Raw genomic sequence first — 21030 nt, 5'->3', positions numbered from 1 at the left:
GACAGATTGTTATTGAATATATTTTAATATGACAAAAAAAAGTCGCAATGATTCAGGCACATGAACAATGATTTATACATGAAATACAACAATTACTTCGAAATGTCTCCATGTAGTGAAAAAAAGGTAAAAAAACAGAAACGTTGTTATTTTTTGTGTCAGTGTAGTAGGGACCACATCCTGTGCACCTGATTGCTGTGTATTTCCAATACAGCGCTTCAAACATCCTGCACTGTATGCCTGATCTATGTAGCTTCCTGGTACCACCGATATCCTGGACTGTTATTATTTAAGAAGATCTATCCATTGATTTTTATTTATCTACCTGTGCCCATGTCTCGGAGGCATAGTATGATTTTTGTTTATAATTCTGTTGTTTGCCCACCTCTTTGAACTTTTGTCTTCTGCTAAATGTTTTTTATAAGCACATCTATAACAAAAAGCATTCAATTGAGCTTAAAGATGTGCTGGCAAAATTCCTTTTACCTTTTAAGTGTAAAGTGGTTGTCATATCTACCAGAGGCAAGTTGCGAAGGTTGTTCTGAATGGATAAAAGATAAAATATTTGAACTGAGTAAAGGACTATTGAAATAGGAACACAAAACAAATAAAATTCAGAGATATCACTATGAAAAATACAATATTATTAACTGAAGAACAAGTAAATAAAATGAAGCGGTACTAAAGAAAACAGTGGTAAATGGAAATCGTTGCTGGTTATTGAACCGTTATTGAACACCATAATTCATTACATTTCCCCATGGCCCACAATCAGTTCCTGGCAGGCTAGAATTATTGAGACATCTCTGCAGCCCTCACAATCATAGGTGCCGATTCAGTGGGTGCTTGAGGGCCCGAGCACCCATGGAAATTAATGAGCACCCACCCGCTCAGCAGCGGCCCACCAGCCCGTGTCCCACTGCACTCCCCTCCCTTGTTGCTGGCACAGGTATTGTGTGGGCATTTATGAACCTGCACTGTGGGGGCATTTATGTATTTGGCACTCTGGGGCAATAATTTATTTGGCACTCTGGGGGCATTTATGAATTTGGCACTGTGGGGGGGATTTTTGTACCTACACTGTGGGGGCATTTATGTATTTGGCACTGTGGGGGCATTTATGTATTTGGCACTGTGGGGGCATTTATGCATTTGGCACTGTTGCCATAAATTTTATATTGGAGACAACTGTGCTGCATAATATAAATCTGTATTATGTTGTGGCCACGCCCCTTTCCCATGAAGCTGTGGCACCCCGCAGTGGGTACCCCTTAACAGCACACGGAGCATTAACCCCGCGGCGTGGAAGGGGTTAATTATCCCCCCTACGGCTGCTGATGTGTTAGGGAAGAAGGCAGGAGGGATGGACAGTTTGCGAAGAGCCCAGCAGGGATTGGCCAAAGGCCAGGGGGCGCCAGGAAGGAAGTAGGAAGAAGGTGGAGGCGGTGACTGACAGCTTTGACCCCAGTCTCCCGGCGCCGCTGATGCCTCCTCCCAGTGCCGCACACCAGGAAGAGCCTGTGTCCCTGGCGCCCGGCTCATACAGGCACCCGGCCGCAAGTCATAGCAGCTGCCCTGTAGAAGAGAGGCAGGCTGCTTTGTGGAGGGAAGCAGTGCACAGAACAGAGGTGCAGAGGCAGGCAGAGGACCCTGGCTGAAGCCTACCCGGGCAGGGAGCCTTTTTCACGTGGCAACCCTGCAGAACTGTGAGTCTGACCCTGGCGGTCACCATTGGGTAGCCCTACAGCAAGTGAGATCTAGGGGAGGGTCTGACTGTTCCTGGGCCATATAGAAAGGGGGCACACCTAAATTTGTCCCAACAGGCGGTGGAGGGTTATTTTCCCCTTACCAACCAGTAGGAGACCAGCGTGCAGGGACATCAGCCCATACACCTAGAAACTCCTTCAACTCTTTAGGAGTGGTACAGTTCGGATGAAGAGCAGACCAGGATACCTCTGCTCCATTCTCCGGATTGGCATGTTCCCCTTCCCCCAGGCTACTGATCCGTAGGAAGGCCTGTTTAAAGTGAGACTCAGGCTAGTTATCCGTAGGAAGGCCTACTAAATGCGAGACCCTGACTACTGATCTGTAGGAAGGTCGGGTCGTTCATTGGAGACACGTGCCCCGGGGGTCATATATAAGTTCCTGTGCACAGGCCGAGTACTAGATTCGGTTCCAGGCCAGTAATGTGTATTGATAATACTGTTTGAAGGTAAAGTGTACTGTTAGCACCGTTTGACGGTACAGTGTGTACCATTTAAAAGTAAATTGTGCAGTTAAAATTGCAGTAACAGCACGGAGTCTGCGTCCAACTATTGTCTTCCAATACCCTGGAATAAACGAACCCAATCGTCCCGTGTGTTCCACAAAGCCACTCCCCTATATTTTTTTGCTTGAGCACCCACCAGCAAAAACATAAAATCGGCACCTATGCTCACAATTACCCCTAAATCCTCTCTTGGGAATGCCCTGCCCCATTGGGAATGGGCTGCTACTAAAGGTTCAGATTGTTGGGGTCTCTGCTATATCCAGCCCCCACGACCCCCCACATTTACATCTCTCCTGGGTGAAATGGAACCTGGGAGGGATTTACAAGCAATTTTAACTTTTCACCTAAATTTTAAATCTGAGTTCCAAACTGAGAAAAGCTCTGTATCAGGTTTCGGTGAAAACTGGATCTCCTATATTCGGGGGAGTTTGGATTCCTAAAGAACGGAACCGCACATCTCTAGTTTTTATGATTTATGGCTGCCACGGTTTGGTTATGACAATAATAAACAGTCCACAAACATAATATTATACATACTGTAGCTCTTCTAAGCCTTTAATGGAATTTCAAATACTGTCACATATAACCGAATAAGAAGTACATGGGGCTGTGGCCTGACTGTAATTTTTTGCAATGATGGAAGGCGTTAAGTGTCGTTTAAGAGGAATGAAAGGGGTAGTTAGTGATAATGGGGATTTAGAGCAAACAATTCAGCAGCGCAGATAGCGGTAGGGTCAATGGAACGGAACAAAGTGTGAGTTAAATGATGAGAATTAAGAAGTTCCCGTTGAAGTGTGAGCAGAAAATTAAACACGGAAATGGTAGTTAAGAGTTCAATCCTGTAAAAGCAGCGCAAGGTTAGAACTGAATTCTAAGCAGCAGCTACAACAATACTTTGATAAATTAATGACGTGTAAAAGAACCTGAAGAGAATCTGCTCAAGAGTTCAAGCAATAAATATCACAATGCAAAGTGTTGTCCTGGAGAATACGTAGGCTGTATACATAATGTAGTGCCGGACGGAGGAACAGGGTAAGTGCTGATATTATACCTCTGTCTAAAAGGAACAGTATATACACAGTTGCTGACTACTGCTGGGCTGTGGGGTGGGAGCTGGGCTGTAGCGAGGGGACTATAGTGCAACCGGTACAGTCCAGGAAGCTACGTTGGAGGATGGTATGGACTCTGCCCAAACTGCACCCTTTTCCAGCTTGCAAGGTGCTCGCAGAGGCATAATGCTAAATAAGAAAGTGTAGAGGGTAGGGATGGCTATCTGTGCTATCGACATTGATGGTTACCATCGATGGCGATAGTACAAAGAGTCGTCGATAGCAACATAATATCTCATGGATGACCATTGATGTTTTTGACTATCTATTTTCTTTGCTTAACTGACCCAAGGTCCACTCAGAACCTGGTGGTGGGGCTTTACGGGTGCCGGGGCGGAGGACTGATCTGTATCCCTGCACCTTTTGGTTATGCTGTGACATTGATGGAGGAGAATCATCTGGTTCTCCCTCATCGATGGAAAACTATTCTACATCGGTCTTCTTCATGGTTGTGAATCATCAATGGTCAATGGCCAGCCCTACGAGAGGGTGTTTAAGATGATATCCAGCACCTATGATCTTACTCCTGACCCTTGTGCTGTGACATAATGAGGGTCTGGCAGAGATGAATTGAGGGTCCTCCCATCCATTTCCTTTGCTGGTACCCCGGAATGTTCAGGATTTAGCATCTTCTGTCACAGGGGGACCACACAGTCTGGTTCCTTGCATGATTTTGGGGCTCCCTCTGCTCCATTGGATGTGAGCTTGTTCTATTCTATAGTACATGGGTGTGATTTGGAGGTGGTATAATGGGTTTTATTGTAAGCAACAATATCTTATGTGTCGTGTGTCACGACCACCATGTCTGCCACCCATGCCTCCCACACTGAGGCGCCATGATGCTGTGAACTCTGCCTGGGCCTTGCTGGACACGCTGCCTGGAGTGTACTGCACACAATTTCTGGTTCTGAAACCTGTCGCCTACCCTGGCGGCGGCCATCTTGTTGGTTTCTCCAACCAGGCTGCACTACCAATTACCTTCAGCCAATTACAGTGCAGCCCTCCTGATAAATACTGACCAGCTGGGACAAACAGTCAGTCAGTACAATGATGTCCTTTCCCTAGGCATCTGACTCCCACTCCTGCTGAAAGCGCTGCTGCCTGTCAGCTATCTCCGGACTGAATCCACACCTGCTTGCCTGCTGTGAAGACCATCCACCTGCAGAACCCTGCTGCCGCCTCTACGGTCCGGACAAGGTTAGCCCCCCAAAGGGGATCACCCTTTCCTCACCTGACGGTTACTTCCACTGCAACTCTCCCTGGTCACAGCTACTCAGGCCTGCTGCAATACTTCCCGGATTCATCCCATCAACCATCCAATCTTCCAATCATCCAACCATCCAATCACCCAATTGTCCAATCATCCAATCATCCAATCGTTCAACCATTCAATCATCCAATCTTTCATTCAATCTTCAATTCAATCATCTCTTCAAGTAAATCCTTCAAATCATTTATTCAAGTTTACGTTTATTCTTCAAATCTACACTTCAAGTCATCTTCAGTTTTCAACCTCATTATCCATCCACTACAAACTTTACAATAAGTTTTATATATCATTGACTCTGGTTATTTCATATCTCGAGTATTACCTTTGTGCCACAGATCATCTTCTGTACCGCAGTATCTTTATTAAAACTGGTTTTCTTTTATCCAATTGCATCCCTCCCTTCTGTCGTCTATGCAAAAACCTTACATCAAGGCACCTTGCCTCCATTACACTCCAGCTGGTGCTACTGCTAGCGTGACATTGTGGACCTCGGCTGTGAAGAGGTCAAGGTCTGGCTCTATATTCTGCAACCTGCTTCCATCTCTTCAGAGGCTTTAGGTGGATGCTAAGTTGCTACTTCCCTTCCACTTCCTTCTTTTGCCTTTCATTTTTAATTTAACAAAGGCATTATGACAAAATGCACAATTGGACTGGCATTTGGTGCTATTTTTGACACTGTTGCTTGATACTGTATGCACCGAGTCCCTCACCCAGGCCAGAACTGTCTTGCTACCTGTTAATGTGGATGGTGGACTTTGTCAGGTGGAGCATCATTTGTGGGTGGAATTTTTCTGAAACAGTTCTATTCTCCTGATTTCTATTATGGGGGTCAGAACTTTTAGTCAGACTTTGAGTTGCTCCATGACTTGGCTAAGAAAGTAACCAAAGAGGTGCATTGTCCAGGAGTGCAGGGACTCTTGGGTAATCCATTACCTTGATGATTTTCTGTCTATGGGACCTACTGGATCCCCTCCTTGCGAGGAGCTTAGGTTCTCCATGCAGGCCCTTTTTGCGGTTTCTATCACGGTTTATAAAACAAAGGGTCCCTGTACTCGATTGAGTGTTTCCATAGACCACCACTAGTTAAGCTCTCTTCTGAAATATGGAGGGTTTTTGGGGTATTGATGGCTCTTTGTCATATGTAAATGGGGTACAGTTTTGCCTTAGCCCTTCTTCTTGTTCAGGTTGCAGCTGATTGGGTCACCAGGGGGATGACCAGGAATCTAATACTATTGGAGTTTGTAACTATTGATACATTGGATGGAGGTAATTCACGTAATTAACCACCAGCCCTCTTCTGGCTCCTTTCACATTTAATTTTGTGGTGTTTAGAGCTATATATTTGATTTAGTGGTTCGTTTTGCCCTCTGCTGCATTGATCAGTGATCTTTGATCATCTCATTGTTGGCATATGATCTCAGCTAACTGAGCCATCTCTAGCACAAATACATGTTGGTCTTGTTATGTGGTATCGATGGAATACTTATCTTTTCCTTTATGTGGTGAAAACTGCTTGTATGTTATTCTTTGGGTTCTTACTCGGTCATCAGGGTTTTATTAAAAATTTCTTGACTCAGAGGAACAGTTATGGTCAAATTTGGCCCCTGCCCCCAAAAGTGTTTAAATAGCCTAATTTATTTTATATGGTGACGCGGCACAGCTTTGTGGTTGGCTGGAAGGAATGGCAGACAATTGATTAGAGATGTGGCCCTATTCATAATTGCTGCAGTTGCTCTAGACAACCCCTGTCAGCACACTAGGTCCAGTCAGATCTGCTAGCACCAGGTATCTATCTTTCTGTAACTAGGGGGCTAGTTATAATATTAACATAATTTCCATAATCCGGGTGGCATGATTATATAGATATATATTTGCAGGTAAAAAGGCATGTAATAATTTCTTTGGAAACACACCAATTCTTACATATTTTGGAAATTTAAGAAAAGCTTTTAACTGTATTCATATATAATATATTTGGGGATCTAGCGTGCACCCCACCCGAGTTTCTTTTTTGATATATTGTGACTTCATATAACTCGGGTGTGCACCACTGACCATCACATAATAGACACACAGTAGGGTTATTTGGAAGCCCAAAGTGAAATCAGAATCACTTTATTGGCCGTGTATACTCTAGTATACTAGGATTTTTTTGTGGATACAGTGCAGCTTCAAGCATGGTACAAGGACAGGACATACAGACATTGCATCAGTTGCGCATACTAATGACAATTCACATGTTATCATTTGCAAGGTTAGACAGAGCAGTCAGGTGTTAGATTAGCAGTATCTTAGAGGACATTGTTCAATAATTGAATAGCTATTGGGAAGAAGGTTTTTGCTGATCTTGACGACTTGGCAGGGATGGACCTGAAGCGTCTACCTGATGAGAGGATATTAAACAAGTTATGGCCAGGGTGGAGTTTGTCCGCCACGATCTTCCCAGCTCGCTTCTTGACACTACTTAAGTATTGTTCCCTTACAGGGGGGAGGTCCATCCCAATAATCCTCTCTGCTGTCCTCACCACTCTTTGCAGGCTTCGTTTGTCAGATTCATTGGCCCCTCCATACCAGAGTGTAATAGAGGAGCATAGAACGGACTCCACGATTGCAGTGTAAAAGAGCTGCAGCAGAATGTTGAATATTTTCAGTTGCCTCAGGAAGAACAGCCGCTGTTGGGCCTTTTTGACAATAGAAGTTATGTTGGGCTACCAGCTGAGGTTGCGAGAGAATTTCGTCCCAAGGAATTTGAAGGTCTCTACCCATGACACCACTCTGTTGGAAATTACCAGCGGGACCTTGACATTTTGTTTTCTCCTGAAGTCTACTATAATCTCGACTGTTTCGATAGGGTTTAGGTCCAGGTTGTTTCTGCCGCACCACTATGAAAGCCTGTCCATCCACCTCCTTGATTAGGCCAATGATGGTGGTGTCATCAGCAAATTTTATGATTTTTACTGACTGGTTACTCGAGGTGCAGTCGTTAGTGTAGAGGGAGAAGAGCAGGGGGGAAAGGAGACATCCCTGGGAAACACCAGTGCTGATCGTACGAATGGCGGATGTGAAGGCTTCGGCTTTCTCCACTTGTTTCCATGTTGTCAGGAAGTCCACAATCCAGGAGCATGTAGATTCTGGAACTCCTAGGGAGAGAAGTTTGGGATGTAGGATAGCGGTGGCAATTGTGTTAAATGCCAAGCAGAAGTTGATGAATAGGAACCTCGCGTAGGTGCCTGGATGATCCAGCTGTTCCAGGATATAATGCAGCCCTAGGTTAACTGCATCCTTGACACTTCTGTTTGCTCGGTAGGCAAACTGCAGGGGGTGGAGATGGGTGTTGGTCACTTCCCTCAGATGGTTCAGTGCCAGTCTTTCAGATGCCTTCATGACCACTGATGTTAGTACTACTGGCCTGTAGTCATTTAGATCCTTCACAGCCAACTTCTTGGGAACCGGAATAAATAACTGAGCGTTTGAAGCAGACCTGACAGTGGCCTTTGCTGACTTCAGCTGCTGAGTATACGTGGGGAGGAGGTGGAATGCAAAGTAGAGATAATCTCAAATAGCTCAAGTCAATTATGACCCCCAACATTAGAATAATTAACAACTAAAATATAAACTTTTTACCCAATACTTTGTGCGGTTCCCAAAAAAACTCCCTTTTTTTCTGAGAAATGTTACTAGGGGGCCTAATCACACCTTCTTGCTAGGCTGCATGTGATTGGAGCATAGCAAGCAGGTTAACACCGCCCTGCCGAACGTATGCCCCATCCGACGTCTGAATCCCTTTACAGGGCAGCGAACGGATGTGGAGGGTACTTATCTGATTGCTAGCGCCCGTACAGAGAAATCATTTGATAGTTACTCGCAGCAGCCACGTGACCCAGAATCTGGGTGGGCGCAGATGTCATCCTCCCGTCCGAGCAGTCAGGGGAACACCTGTGTTCGCTGGGGCCCGCCAAGCATATCTATGGCGTGCCCGACATTTTTGTGGGCACGCCCATATAAGGCTGGGGGTCCACCCAAGAATGCCCCCTGCCTGTAACTCAGCCTCGGCTAAGAAAAAATTAGACAAAAGCGCTCGCAGCTGGGGCCTGCACAATGGTGACAATGCACAGACCCAAACCATTGCCAGAGGGTGCGAATTTGGACCTGCTGTGTGCAAGTCTTATCTGCTTAGTGACTAAGACGACTTCTCGGCAAAAAAAGGAGAACGGTACTAGTGGAGTTACAGTAACAGCTCACTCCCGCCAGGCATCTCCCACTGCGTGGGTTATTGAGGATAGATATATAAGGACACAACTGTATTTCACTGCAAATTATCTAAATCAGGGGTGAACAAACCTGTCCTCAATATCTACCAACAGTTCATGTGTATCAGGCAGCCTGTGTATCTATAGTAGGCATGAATCCACACAACTACGGGCACATCGTGTCAGCGGCAACTCGGTAGCAGCGGCTGGGTCTTCATTCCAGCAGCAGCAGAATGTGCGTTGCCTCAGCACATGGGTGCTGAGACAACGCCGACCACTGAGCGTTTTCCTCTCCCGCGGCGGCTCCTGGTTTGTAGCCCTTGCCCGCATGAGTCCTCCTGCTTAATGGCTGACTGTGCTGCTGCGCCTCTCCGGAAGTCAAGTTCCGCCCTCTCCTTCTTTGCAGCGCATGCATATTCCGCATTTCCTGCGGGGTGGATTCCATAGGATTGGGTGGGCTTTGTGAGACTTTGGAGAATCGGCAAATATTAAGTCCACGGCTGTGGACCCCTTGATTGCCGTGGGCCCCGGTGCAATGCACCGGCTGCACCGCCGGTAGTTCCACTCCTGACTGAATATATATATGTTTTAGTCCTAAATGTTAGTTGACCAGTTTTTATATCCCAGATAGCGGTCAGTGTCTTTATTTTTCTATACGTCTTGCTATAGACTGATAAGTGGATTGCGTTTGGTTTCGGTCTGACATGTGCCGATTGGGCTGTTATTATGTCACTCATTCTGTGTTTTACTGTACAGCATGTTCCCGTAGCCAATGGCTCTGATGTCAGTGACATCTATGTCTCTATGTTATGTTTGCATCATGTCAACCTTAAGGTTAATGTAAAGTAAGGATACAGGAAATGTTCCAGGCGGACACGATGCTATTGACCTTGTGGTTTCTGTACACTGAAAGCCCCAGACTTACACTTAATGTATTTCTGTGCACAAAAAGCCTTTTTTTTTTTGTTGAGAGGACATCACCTGTAGAGCGCTATTAAATGTCTGGAGTGATTTGTTGTCCACAGAATACGGAGACAGGGGTCAGCTCGGGAGACACAGTGTCAGACTTGTGCAGTCAGTTTGACTCCAATTGCAAAAAAACTAAATTGAGGAAAAATAATTTCAATCACTGAGACTTTAATAGTGTTGTCAGGGGGACAAATGAGGCTGCACAATCTGTTTAGCAAGTCCTGGGTCAAAAACTTTTATCATCTGATGGAACATTGCATTGTTATTGTCTAATTAAAAGTGACGCACAGACTGATCGGTGCAGCAATCGGAGGAGATCATTCCATGCAGAGCCGGCCCTAGCCTAAATGACGCCCTAGGCAAGATTTTGGCTGGTGCCCCCTAGCACCACCACTAGTTCCACCTCTGACCCTGCTCCCCTTTCCCAGCACCATCAACCCTCATCATAGCAGTCATCATTTTGGTGCGCTTACCCACAATATTTAAAATAGAAACAGTGCACACATTCGGTGCGCATCCCAAACAGGGGTGTGTTCTTGCTGGGAAGGGGCATGGCCACACTATAGTACCCCCAATTCACATTATGCCACACAGTAGTGCAACTTTATTCACATTATATCATGCAATGGTGTCCCTTATTCACGTTACATCACACAGTAGTACCATTTTACTCCTCACATTATTCACATTATACCCTTAGAAAAAAAAAATCCTGAGAAAATATTGTATTTTAAGCACCTCCATGGCCACACTGCAACCCAGCACAAAGCAGTGTGTGCTGGGCAGTGGAGAAGAGCTGCAGCTGCTGCTGTCACTTAAGGGGAGGGGGCCTGGGGCCCCCACTGGGCCCTTCCATTAGACTTTCTCTCTGTACCCCTGATAATACCACACAGTAATGTGACAAACATTATTAATGTCCTTATAACCATAATGCCCCTTACACATTATGCCAACCTTTATTAATGCCTTTCATACACATAATGACACATATAATGCCCCTTACACATATGTTGCACATTATTAATGCCCTTATACACATGACACACATAATGCACATTATTAATGTCCTTATACACATGACACACATAATGCCTGTTACACATATGTCGCACATTATTAATGCATTTATACATGACACACATAATGCCCCTTACACATATGCCTTTTGCGAACCCACTTTCATGTTCGGCTGTCACTAAGGGATTACCCGAGTGATGTCACTTAAGATGGATTGGCTCTCATAAATTCAGAAAGGATACCGGTGAAGTTTAGAGACATTGCTTGGCTTTCTTTCCATGGGAAGCTTTACGTGAAGTGAAACAAGATGTGGAGGAATGCCAATGATCGTGGTTGTCCACTGGAGGAATGTCTAGGGGAGGTGGAGACGATGGACCATTTCTTGATTAAGTGCCCACCTTCCCTGAGAGGGGCCACAGTTACATGTAACTGTGACAGGGAAGGTGGCCCCTCTCAGCTCTGGCCCCATAGCAGCGGCACTCCCTGCACCTATGGTAGTTACACCCCTGTATATAACACATGTTAAGGTGCCCATACACTGCAGCTGCTATGGGGCCAGAGCTGAGAGGGGCCACCTTCCCTGTCATAACCACGTTTTTATTCCAACCAGCCAGATCTGCAGATAAATCTGCGTGTGTATGGCCACCTTAACTGTGACAGGGAAGGTGGCCCCTCTCAGCTCTGGCCCCATAGCAGCTGCACCCCCTGCACCTATGGTAGCTACACCCCTGTATATAACACATGTAACTGTGACAGGGAAGGTGGCCCCTCTCAGCTCTGGGCCCTTAGCAGCTACACCCCCTGCACCTATGGTAGCTACACCCCTGTATATAACACATGTAACTGTGACAGGGAAGGTGGCCCCTCTCAGCTCTGGGCCCCATAGCAGCTGCACTCCCTGCACCTATGGTAGCTACACCCCGGTATATAACACATGTAACTGTGACAGGGAAGGTGGCCCCTCTCAGCTCTGGTCCCATAGCAGCTGCACCCCCTGCACCTATGGTAGCTACACCCCTGTATATAACACATGTAACTGTGACAGGGAAGGTGGCCCCTCTCAGCTCTGGGCCCTTAGCAGCTACACCCCCTGCACCTATGGTAGCTACACCCCTGTATATAACACATGTAACTGTGACAGGGAAGGTGGCCCCTCTCAGCTCTGGGCCCCATAGCAGCTGCACTCCCTGCACCTATGGTAGCTACACCCCGGTATATAACACATGTAACTGTGACAGGGAAGGTGGCCCCTCTCAGCTCTGGTCCCATAGCAGCTGCACCCCCTGCACCTATGGTAGCTACACCCCTGTATATAACACATGTAACTGTGACAGGGAAGGTGGCCCCTCTCAGCTCTGGGCTCTGCACACCTGTAATCCAGACAGGCTTGTGGGTGGAGTCTCAGCAGTCTGTGCTAAGTCAGCTGTGAGTAAGGTGTTTGGTGAGCTCCAGCAGCTGCATCCAGTGTTTGCAGGGGGATTCCCTGCGATTTTCCCCCAGGGGGATGGATCCTCCTGGGGGACATGTCTCCCGGAAGTCCTCACGTGGTTGTGGTACTACAGAATCCAAAGTGAAAATTCCTGGTGCCCAGACAACTAGTGCGGTTGGCCAGTCTGGTGCATCAGGTAGCAACATGAGCAGCTCGAGAGGCAATGACGGCAGTTCCCTCAGCATGGCTTCGGTACAGGTAGAGCCGCAGCAAGCCCTCCCTATGCCACAGGGTGCTCTCCTGTGTGATGGAACACAGGATGGAGCAGAAATGGAAGTGACCTGCTCTGTTGGCAAGGCTCCGGCGGGTCAGCTGGAGCCTCAGTCGGATAACCCCAAACTCTCCCTGGATGCTCCACTGCATGAAGTAATGCAGGGTCGAGTAGCAGCAGCCATTGCTTGTCCAGGGGGGAGTGAAGCGGGGGGGGGAGGTGAAGCCTCTAGATGCATTGGAAAATGTACCTACATCCCCAGGTAATACAGAGGATGAAGAAGAGTGTGGTGAGGAGGAGGAAGAGTCCTTTAACAATTTCTCTATAGAGGACCTGCAAAAAGAAGCCAAGCGCATACAGTCCAGAATTGCAGATAAAAAGAAAAAAAGAAGTACCTGCCGCAAGTGGGAAAGGTCTGTACTGAAAGAATCAATTGAATCCCTTTCTACCACCCTGGAAAGGGTTAAAGCCAAATTACAGGAGAAGCGACTGGAGAAGCAGGCAGCAGTGAAGGGGTTACCTGATTGTGATGGAGCTCAGCTGTTAACGAGGCCTGTGGAAATGGCAGAAGCTGCAGGTAGCACACCTGTGTCCCTTTCTGCTGAACTCGAAAGAAAAGCATCAACTGAGAGTGCGTCAGTCCTGGCAGCAGCAGAGGATGCCAGAAAGGTAACATTGTCTAGTATGGATCAGGGTGTCTCTGCTAATAATGATATTCCTACAGCAGCTGGTAATGTGGGCTCTGCAGCAGCTCAGCATGGTAGTGACTTTTGTACATTATCTGTATGGGATGGGTTAACAGACAAGGCTGTGAAGACTGTTTCTAACATTGTACAGACTTCTGCTTCTCACAGTGACTTAGTGCAGCCTTGTAACACTGCACAAGGGATGCCTATCTTGGACAGAAACATTTTATCTGAGGGGGGTAGGGAAGTGATTCAGGCTGTGTATGGCCAGTTGGATGCTCCAGCCAGGTTAAAAGCTGCAGCTGAGTTAATCAGCAGTGAGAAAAAGAGACTTGAAGCCAGAAATGTAGTAAATGTGTCTAATGCTACAAATAATAAGACTGATGAAGTAAATAAGAAAATTGTCCCAGGCACAAGGTCTTATGCTAGTTTGGTAAATATGAATGTACCCCCAACAGCAGTTACTTCTGGCCAAATGACTAAGAGGAGAAATCTTTTGCAATTTAAATGGGCAGGGACAGGTGAAGTCCCAACTAAAGAAGTCTTTTTAGAGATGATTTTCAGCCTGGGCTTCCATGCTTCAGATCTGTATGCCTGTATCCATCCAGTCAAAACACCTGACTTTGATGTAAGTTTCCTTTCCTATCAGGGCTTACAGGCTTTTTGGACAAAGTGGCAGGCATGCAGATCCCAGGCACCATATAGTAACTATAGAACAAATTTGGTTACAAAGCAGGATAAGGTTAAAATAACAATATTAGTCAGAAATGAGTCCATTCCTGCCCAGGATATTTTGTTTTGGTTGTCCAGATTCTGCACAGTGCAATCTTATTTAATAAAGGTTGGTTTCACAATGGGAGTCTGGGGAGGTGCGTGGTCGGCTATGGTTCAGTTAAAAAGTACGGATAAAGGTTTCTTGCATATACCATCTGCGGCCTATATTGGCAGTGACAGCGTCCAGTGCTTTTATGCTGGGCAGCCACGCACCTGCTTTAGATGTGGAGACTTCCGCCACTTGAGTAGTGATTGTAATGTCACCAAATGCACACTCTGTGGGAAAATTGGGCACATCTCAAGAGACTGTAATGATGTTAAATGTAACCTTTGTGGGGAGGACGGCCACCCTTACAGTCGATGTCCATGGGCAAGCCATAATATGGAGAGTGAGCGAGAACAGAGGGAGGAAGCTGTCAGGAAAGAGAAGGAGGGTCCAGTCAAAGAAATTGTCTTTGTAGGTGTGAAAACCAGGGCGGCTAATGTTGGGGAAAAGAAAGATAAATTTCAAAAAGAAAATAAAGGGAAGAGGAAAAAGGATGACAGTGAAAAATTAGTCCTCTCTAATAAATTTGATGTCTTTTCTACTGATGAAGAACAGGAGGGGGAGGTTCTAAAAAAGGGTAAAGAGTTAGTTTTTGTCCCCAAGGTTAGTAAGAAGAAAGCAAAGCAGGGTAAGAGAAGGAAACCAGTGGAGAATGAGGAGAGTAGTGGAGAAGAGGGATTAGAGTGGGATCCGGTAGGCACAGAATTAGGGGTTGAGGAGGTAGCTGGAAATTCTGAGATAGATGGTACAGGCTGCCCTACTCAAGAGATGGTAATAGAGGAGACACAACAGGTAGAGGAAGATGAGGAAAAAATTGAAATGGATTCGTCAAATTCAGTAATTGCACCGAGTGGGGTAGCTGCAAAAGACCTATTGAGAGTTCCAGGTTTACCTCCTAGGTCAGAGAGTAAACCACCAGATCCTGGACCCTCACAAAGTAAGGGTGGTCTGACCCAGAAGTCAGGCAGTGATGGCATGCTGGGTGCCATTGGGGAGGGGGAAACCTCTCTCAAAGGGAAAGGTTCTAGAAGATCTAGGTCTTCAAATAGGGTGTCTGGGAAGAATGTAAATGAAAAGTGAGCAAGGTCCTGCTTTTATAACCCAATGAAACATGGATCCCCAACCCATACGATGTGCCACCATTAATGTGGCTTCCGTAGTCTCTGAACGTGCTCGTTTTATGGCCTTTGATTTTTTCAATACGGTTGAGATTGATTTTTTGTTTTTGCAAGAGACCAGAATTAGTAAGTTGAACATCCTCCACAAGGCAAAGAGGGAGTGGAAGCGCGGGCCTTCTTACTGGTCTCTTGCGGCCGAGCCGTACAGTGGGGTGGCAGTGCTTTTTACTGGTATGGTAACCGTGCACAGGGTTATAGAATTACAGGCAGGTAGGTGTATGATTTTAGATGTCAATCTGAGGGGACATGACCTGAGGCTCATTAATATCTATGGACCACAGTCAAAATGGGACAGGAAATGTCTCTTCAGTGAGATAAAACCGTTCCTTTTTACGGCTCAGCAGATTGTCTTTGGTGGTGATTTCAACACCGTTATTAGGCCAAAAGACAGGGGAGGTTCAAAGACAGCCCTGGGCTATGATTCTAATTTTTTAGTTAGCATGGTTAGACAGGCAGGTCTGGTAGATGTGCACGTTCGCCATTCTCCAGACCTCACGGGTTACACTTTCTTTAGTGGTAGTCGTAGGTCTAGAATAGATAGGTTTTTTGTTAAGGAGACTTCGAAAACTTTGCCTCCAGAGGTAAAGCCAGTAGAGTTCTCTGATCACGTTTTTCTCTCTGTCATTTTGAATGCTTCAGAAGCTACTCAAAAGGGGCGGGGCCTATGGCGATTGAATTCTGAGCTCCTAAAAGAGGAAAAGGTTAGACAATCCCTTAGAGACTTCTTTCAATCTCAGGAAACACTTTTGGAGGCTGGATGGAGTAGATCTGAGTGGTGGGAAGAGATTAAAAAGAGAATTCGGAGATTCTTCAAGAGGTTGGTAGCTAAAAAGAACTTGATAAAGAAAAATATCTACCAGAGTTTGAGAAGGAAATTAGATTTCTTGATTTCTGAGGGTGGAGATAGTGGGGAAATCTCCCGAGTGAAGGCTCAGATGAGGGAATATCAGTATAACCGGCTGGATTCTTTGATTTTGGAAAGGGATTTTGGCAAATACCACTCGCCTGATCCTTACCAGAATTGCGGAAGATCAGTCGAGATGAAGGAGGTGAGGGGTCTTTTTGACAAACAGGGTGTTCTTCGTGAGGATAAGGAAGGCATCTTGGGAGTCATTAGATCTTATTACTCCGATCTTTTGTCTGAGCAGCCACTTATCAGAGAGAGGATGGAAACATTTCTGAGGGAGACACCTGGACTTTGTAATCCAGATGCCTCGATTGAAACCTTGGGTAGGAGTGTGACAGCAGAGGAAGTTAAGATGGCGATTGATAAGTTGAGTTGTAAGAAATCCCCAGGCCCAGATGGTTTAACATCTGAGTTTTATAAAGTATTTGCTGACCTCTTGATTCCTCGCCTTGTAGAAGTATATAATGAGTGCCTGGGTGGGGGAATCCTCCCTCCTTCTATGAGGATATCTGCCCTCATATTACTGTCCAAGGGGAAGGACCCATCTCGTATTGAGAACTGGCGCCCCATCGCACTTCTCAATACAGATAGAAAGATTTTGGCAAAAGTACTTTTCAACAGGTTGTCAGAATTTTCAGAACACCTGCTTTCCCCATCCCAGCACTGTACTGTGAAGGGTCGAAGCACATTTAGTGCTGTCCTTGGTGTCCGGGAGGCCATAGAACGGTGCCGTGCTGAGAAATGGGGAAAATACTTGCTGGCGTTGGATCAGTCTAAGGCTTTTGACTGAGTAAATCATGAGTACCTATGGGCCCTACTTGAAAGGTATGGTTTTCCAGTCAGGGTGGTCTATTGGCTCAGAACATTATACAGTCAGGCCGAGAGCTTCCCACTTGTAAACGGTTGGGTGGGCCCTGCTTTTGAGGTGAGCTCTGGAGTTCGTCAGGGATGTCCCCTGAGCCCTCTCCTGTATGTATTCGCGATTGACCCCTTCATACGAAGGGTAGAAAACGGTACGGTGGGAGGGGTGCAGCTGGGCCCAGAGTTCCCTTTTAAAGTGGTGGCTTACGCAGATGATGTCACAGTGGTTCTGTCATCAGTGGCAGAGGCACGTGATATGGAAGAGCTCATCTGTGAATACTCTATAGCCTCGTGCTCTAGGGTAAACCAAGAGAAGTGTGAAGCTTTCTGGATGGGGGAGGAAGGAGAAGAATTTTCCCTTCCGGACAGCCTCCCCCGGCCCAGTCCTCAGATAAAGATTCTAGGTATTTGTTTTGACCATGGTGATTATGCCACTCTAAATTGGGTGAAGTGTCTGGAGAATGCTGCCAAGAAAGTGGAGTGCTGGAAGAGGTGTAAATTCTCTTTCAGGGAAAGGGTGGACTTGTGCAAAACTTACCTGATCCCGTTATTTCTATATGTCAGCTATGTGTGTTTTTTGCCTCAATCTTTATGGGCCAGGTTGAACTCCTTGTTTTTCCTTTTATTTTGGGGAAACAGGATGAACCTTATCAAGAGAGGTATTACTTACAAGTCGAGGAAAGACGGAGGGGATGGCATGATCAACCCTGTCGTCTTTTTTGTTACAACCTTTTTAAAACTTAATCTTAGGAGTTTATTGTTAGAAACTCCTCCTCGATGGGTAAGTGGATTTGAAGTCTGGGTGTCCCCCTTCCTCAAACTTTGGTTAGGTGGTGGCCAAGTGAAGAATCTTCAAATTCGGAGAGGGTATCTTCCGATCTACGTTATCCAGAGCTTGAAGGTGACAAAGCGTTGGGGTCTGGAAGTGGGGGAAGTACAAAACCTTTCCAGGAAGGAGTTGGGGGACAGGATTTTGCGAACCCACTTTCATGTTCCGTTGTCACTAAGGGATTGCCCGAGTGATGTCGCTTCAGCTAGATTGGCTCTCATAAATTCAGAGAGAATACCGCCGAAGTTTAGAGACATTGCTTGGCTTTCTTTCCATGGGAAGCTTTACGTGAAGGGGAACATGATGTGGAGAAATGCCAATGATCGTGGTTGTCCACGGGAGGAGTGTCTAGGGGAGGTGGAGACGATGGACCATTTCTTGATCAAGTGCCCCTTTAATGTAAATGTTTACAAGAGAGTTTCAGGAGCTTTGGGTATCCCGTGCCTTTCGGGGCTTAGTTACCCAGAGTGGGCTTATGGAGCATTCAGAAGATATGGTGTATTTAATTTGACCACAATTTATTTAGTCAGTTTAGTAGTTAGATACCACACATGGATGGCACGGTGTCAGGTTTCCCTAAAAGATAAAATCCTTCCTTGTGAAGTGGTGGTGGATTTGATTGTGCACGAGGTGGAGAGGATGATGGATCTAGACCGGAAAAGGGTAAATGCTGTTAGGTGGTCCAATTGGTGGGGCCGCCTGAAACCCCCTTGAGTGGGTGGCAGATATCCTTTTCCAGGTTTAGCTGGAACTTTCTATCTTTTCACATCCTGTAGATTTTGGTAATAAGGGTTTTTTAATGGAACAGGTTTTGCATAGATCTAAAAAGCCTTGCTCAGTTTTCCTTTGCAATATTGGGATGAAGTAGTTATAAAGTTAATATTCATGTGTATATATTTCTCTATTGATATTTTGCTTACTAGGCAGATGTATCCTTTGATATTGCGGTTTGCATTCATTTATGTTATGTATTAAGATTTCATTTGTAAAATACTATTTATTTATTTATTGCGATATATTGTAAATATTGTAAAATTTGTTGCAAGTTTTAATAAATGGGAGAATTCCCTCTCAGCTCTGGCCCCATAGCAGCTGCACCCCCTGCACCTATGGTAGCTACACCCCTGTATATAACACGTGTAACTATGACAGGGAAGGTGGCCCCTCTCAGCTCTGGCCCAATAGCAGCTGCACCCCCTGCACCTATGGTAGCTACACCCCTGTATATAACTGTGACAGGGAAGGTGGCCCCTCTCAGCTCTGGCCCCATAGCAGCTGCACCCCCTGCACCTATGGTAGATACACCCCTGTATATAACACATGTGGCCCCTCTTAGCTCTGGGCCCCATAGCAGCTGCACCCCCTGCACACATGGCAGTTACGCACTTAGCTGCCCATGTAAATAAAGAATTATTCAGTTATTTTCTGTATTCTTCAGCTGATAAGTATGTGATTTTTATGTGTATTGTGCCCTTCTGCTGACAATTCCACCTGCAGAACCCAATGTATAAATGTTTACCTGAAATATATTACAATTTCCATGACAGAGTGGAACAACACAATGGGCTTTATTTTGGTTCATTCTTTCTGACAAAATCCTTCTTAGATGGACAAAACCATGTGCACTGCAGGGAGGCAGATGTAACATGTGCAGAGAGAATTAGATTTGGGTGAGTAATTTTGTTTCTGTGCAGGCAAAATACTGGCTGCTTTATTTTTACACTGCAATATAGATCTCACTTTGAAGTAAAACCCCACCCAAATCTAATTCTCTCTGCACAAGTTACATCTGCCCACCTGCAGTGTACATGGTTTTGCCCATCTAAGAAGGATTTTGTCAGAAAGAATGAACCAAAATAAGGCCCAATATTATCAGTGGGGTGACGTTTAAGCCTCCAGAAGTCAGATTTCCTAATTGATCAGCTCTAGTTTGTTGCAGAAGTAAAATAAGAGAAATTATATTTAAACTAACTTGGGACAAAACATAATTAATTGACATATTATTTATTGATTTCTCTGTGATAGGACGTCTGTGTCAGTACGACTTGGAGACATCACGTCTAGACTCACAGGCTTACTGTCGTCGCTGACTGGAGGGAAGATCTGGCGTGCTGGCTTTGACTTGTGAAATAGATCGGTATTGTCCTTTATATCAGTGTTCTCGGTACAGAACTGCAGTTACCAGTCTTCATGGACTCATAACTGTTTGCCATTTGGTGAGAACAGAGCATGGGGCCGTAATGTTCATTGAACGCCAAATGCCCCCAATACATAAAATTCCATATTGTAATGTTTTGCAATGACAATAAATATTTTCACACCTTTATCACTGAGGCTGCGCTTCCAGAAGCCTGCTGCTCCTGTGAACATGTGTACACTGTCAGGTTATGTCCCAAGCAGCAGTGTTCCCCGAGCATGTGCAGACCTGGGGTCCTGCCTGTGCACCAAGACAGCCAGAGGAAGCACTTTAAATACAAAAAATGACAATAGTTATTCGCGCTCACAAACAGAGACTGCTGCTGGAAATACCACCGGATTGGGATACCAAACCCAAAAGAATACCACAAAGACAACAAGATGTGGAACTCCACAGCGCTACCTCCGGAAATGTTTCTTGTTTCCCTATGTATATATGGGTCAAGACTCAACAGATATGGAAAAGAAAATATAACAGTACAGATTTCAATTAGTAAGAGTCCATATATTGAATTTTCAAATCCTTCCAGATCCTAGGGTGACTCACCTAGTCTGGCTAGGAGATGTTCCCATAAAGGTTTCTTTCTAAATATATAAGAAATGGAAACTCACCAGAGGGCAGTGCCCTATTTTCATCCAAAGGTATCTTTTTATTTTCGATCCAAGATGACAGGACACTCTGAATCATCCAAAGTCCACAATTTATTCCTTTAAAAACAGGACATTCACCCTCCCACTGAACAAGGAAGTCCTTCTCCCACCCGGAATGGAAGAAATATAGTCCAAGTTGTGTCATAACATCTGCACAACTTGGACTATATTTCTTCCATTCCGGGTGGGAGAAGGACTTCCTTGTTCAGTGGGAGGGTGAATGTCCTGTTTTTAAAGGAATAAATTGTGGACTTTGGATGATTCAGAGTGTCCTGTCATCTTGGATCGAAAATAAAAAGATACCTTTGGATGAAAATA

This window comes from Crinia signifera, chromosome 5, assembly GCF_055691185.1.
Source record: "Crinia signifera chromosome 5, ASM5569118v1, whole genome shotgun sequence".
In the NCBI taxonomy this organism is placed as follows: domain Eukaryota; kingdom Metazoa; phylum Chordata; class Amphibia; order Anura; family Myobatrachidae; genus Crinia; species Crinia signifera.
This window is presented reverse-complemented; position numbering follows the sequence as displayed.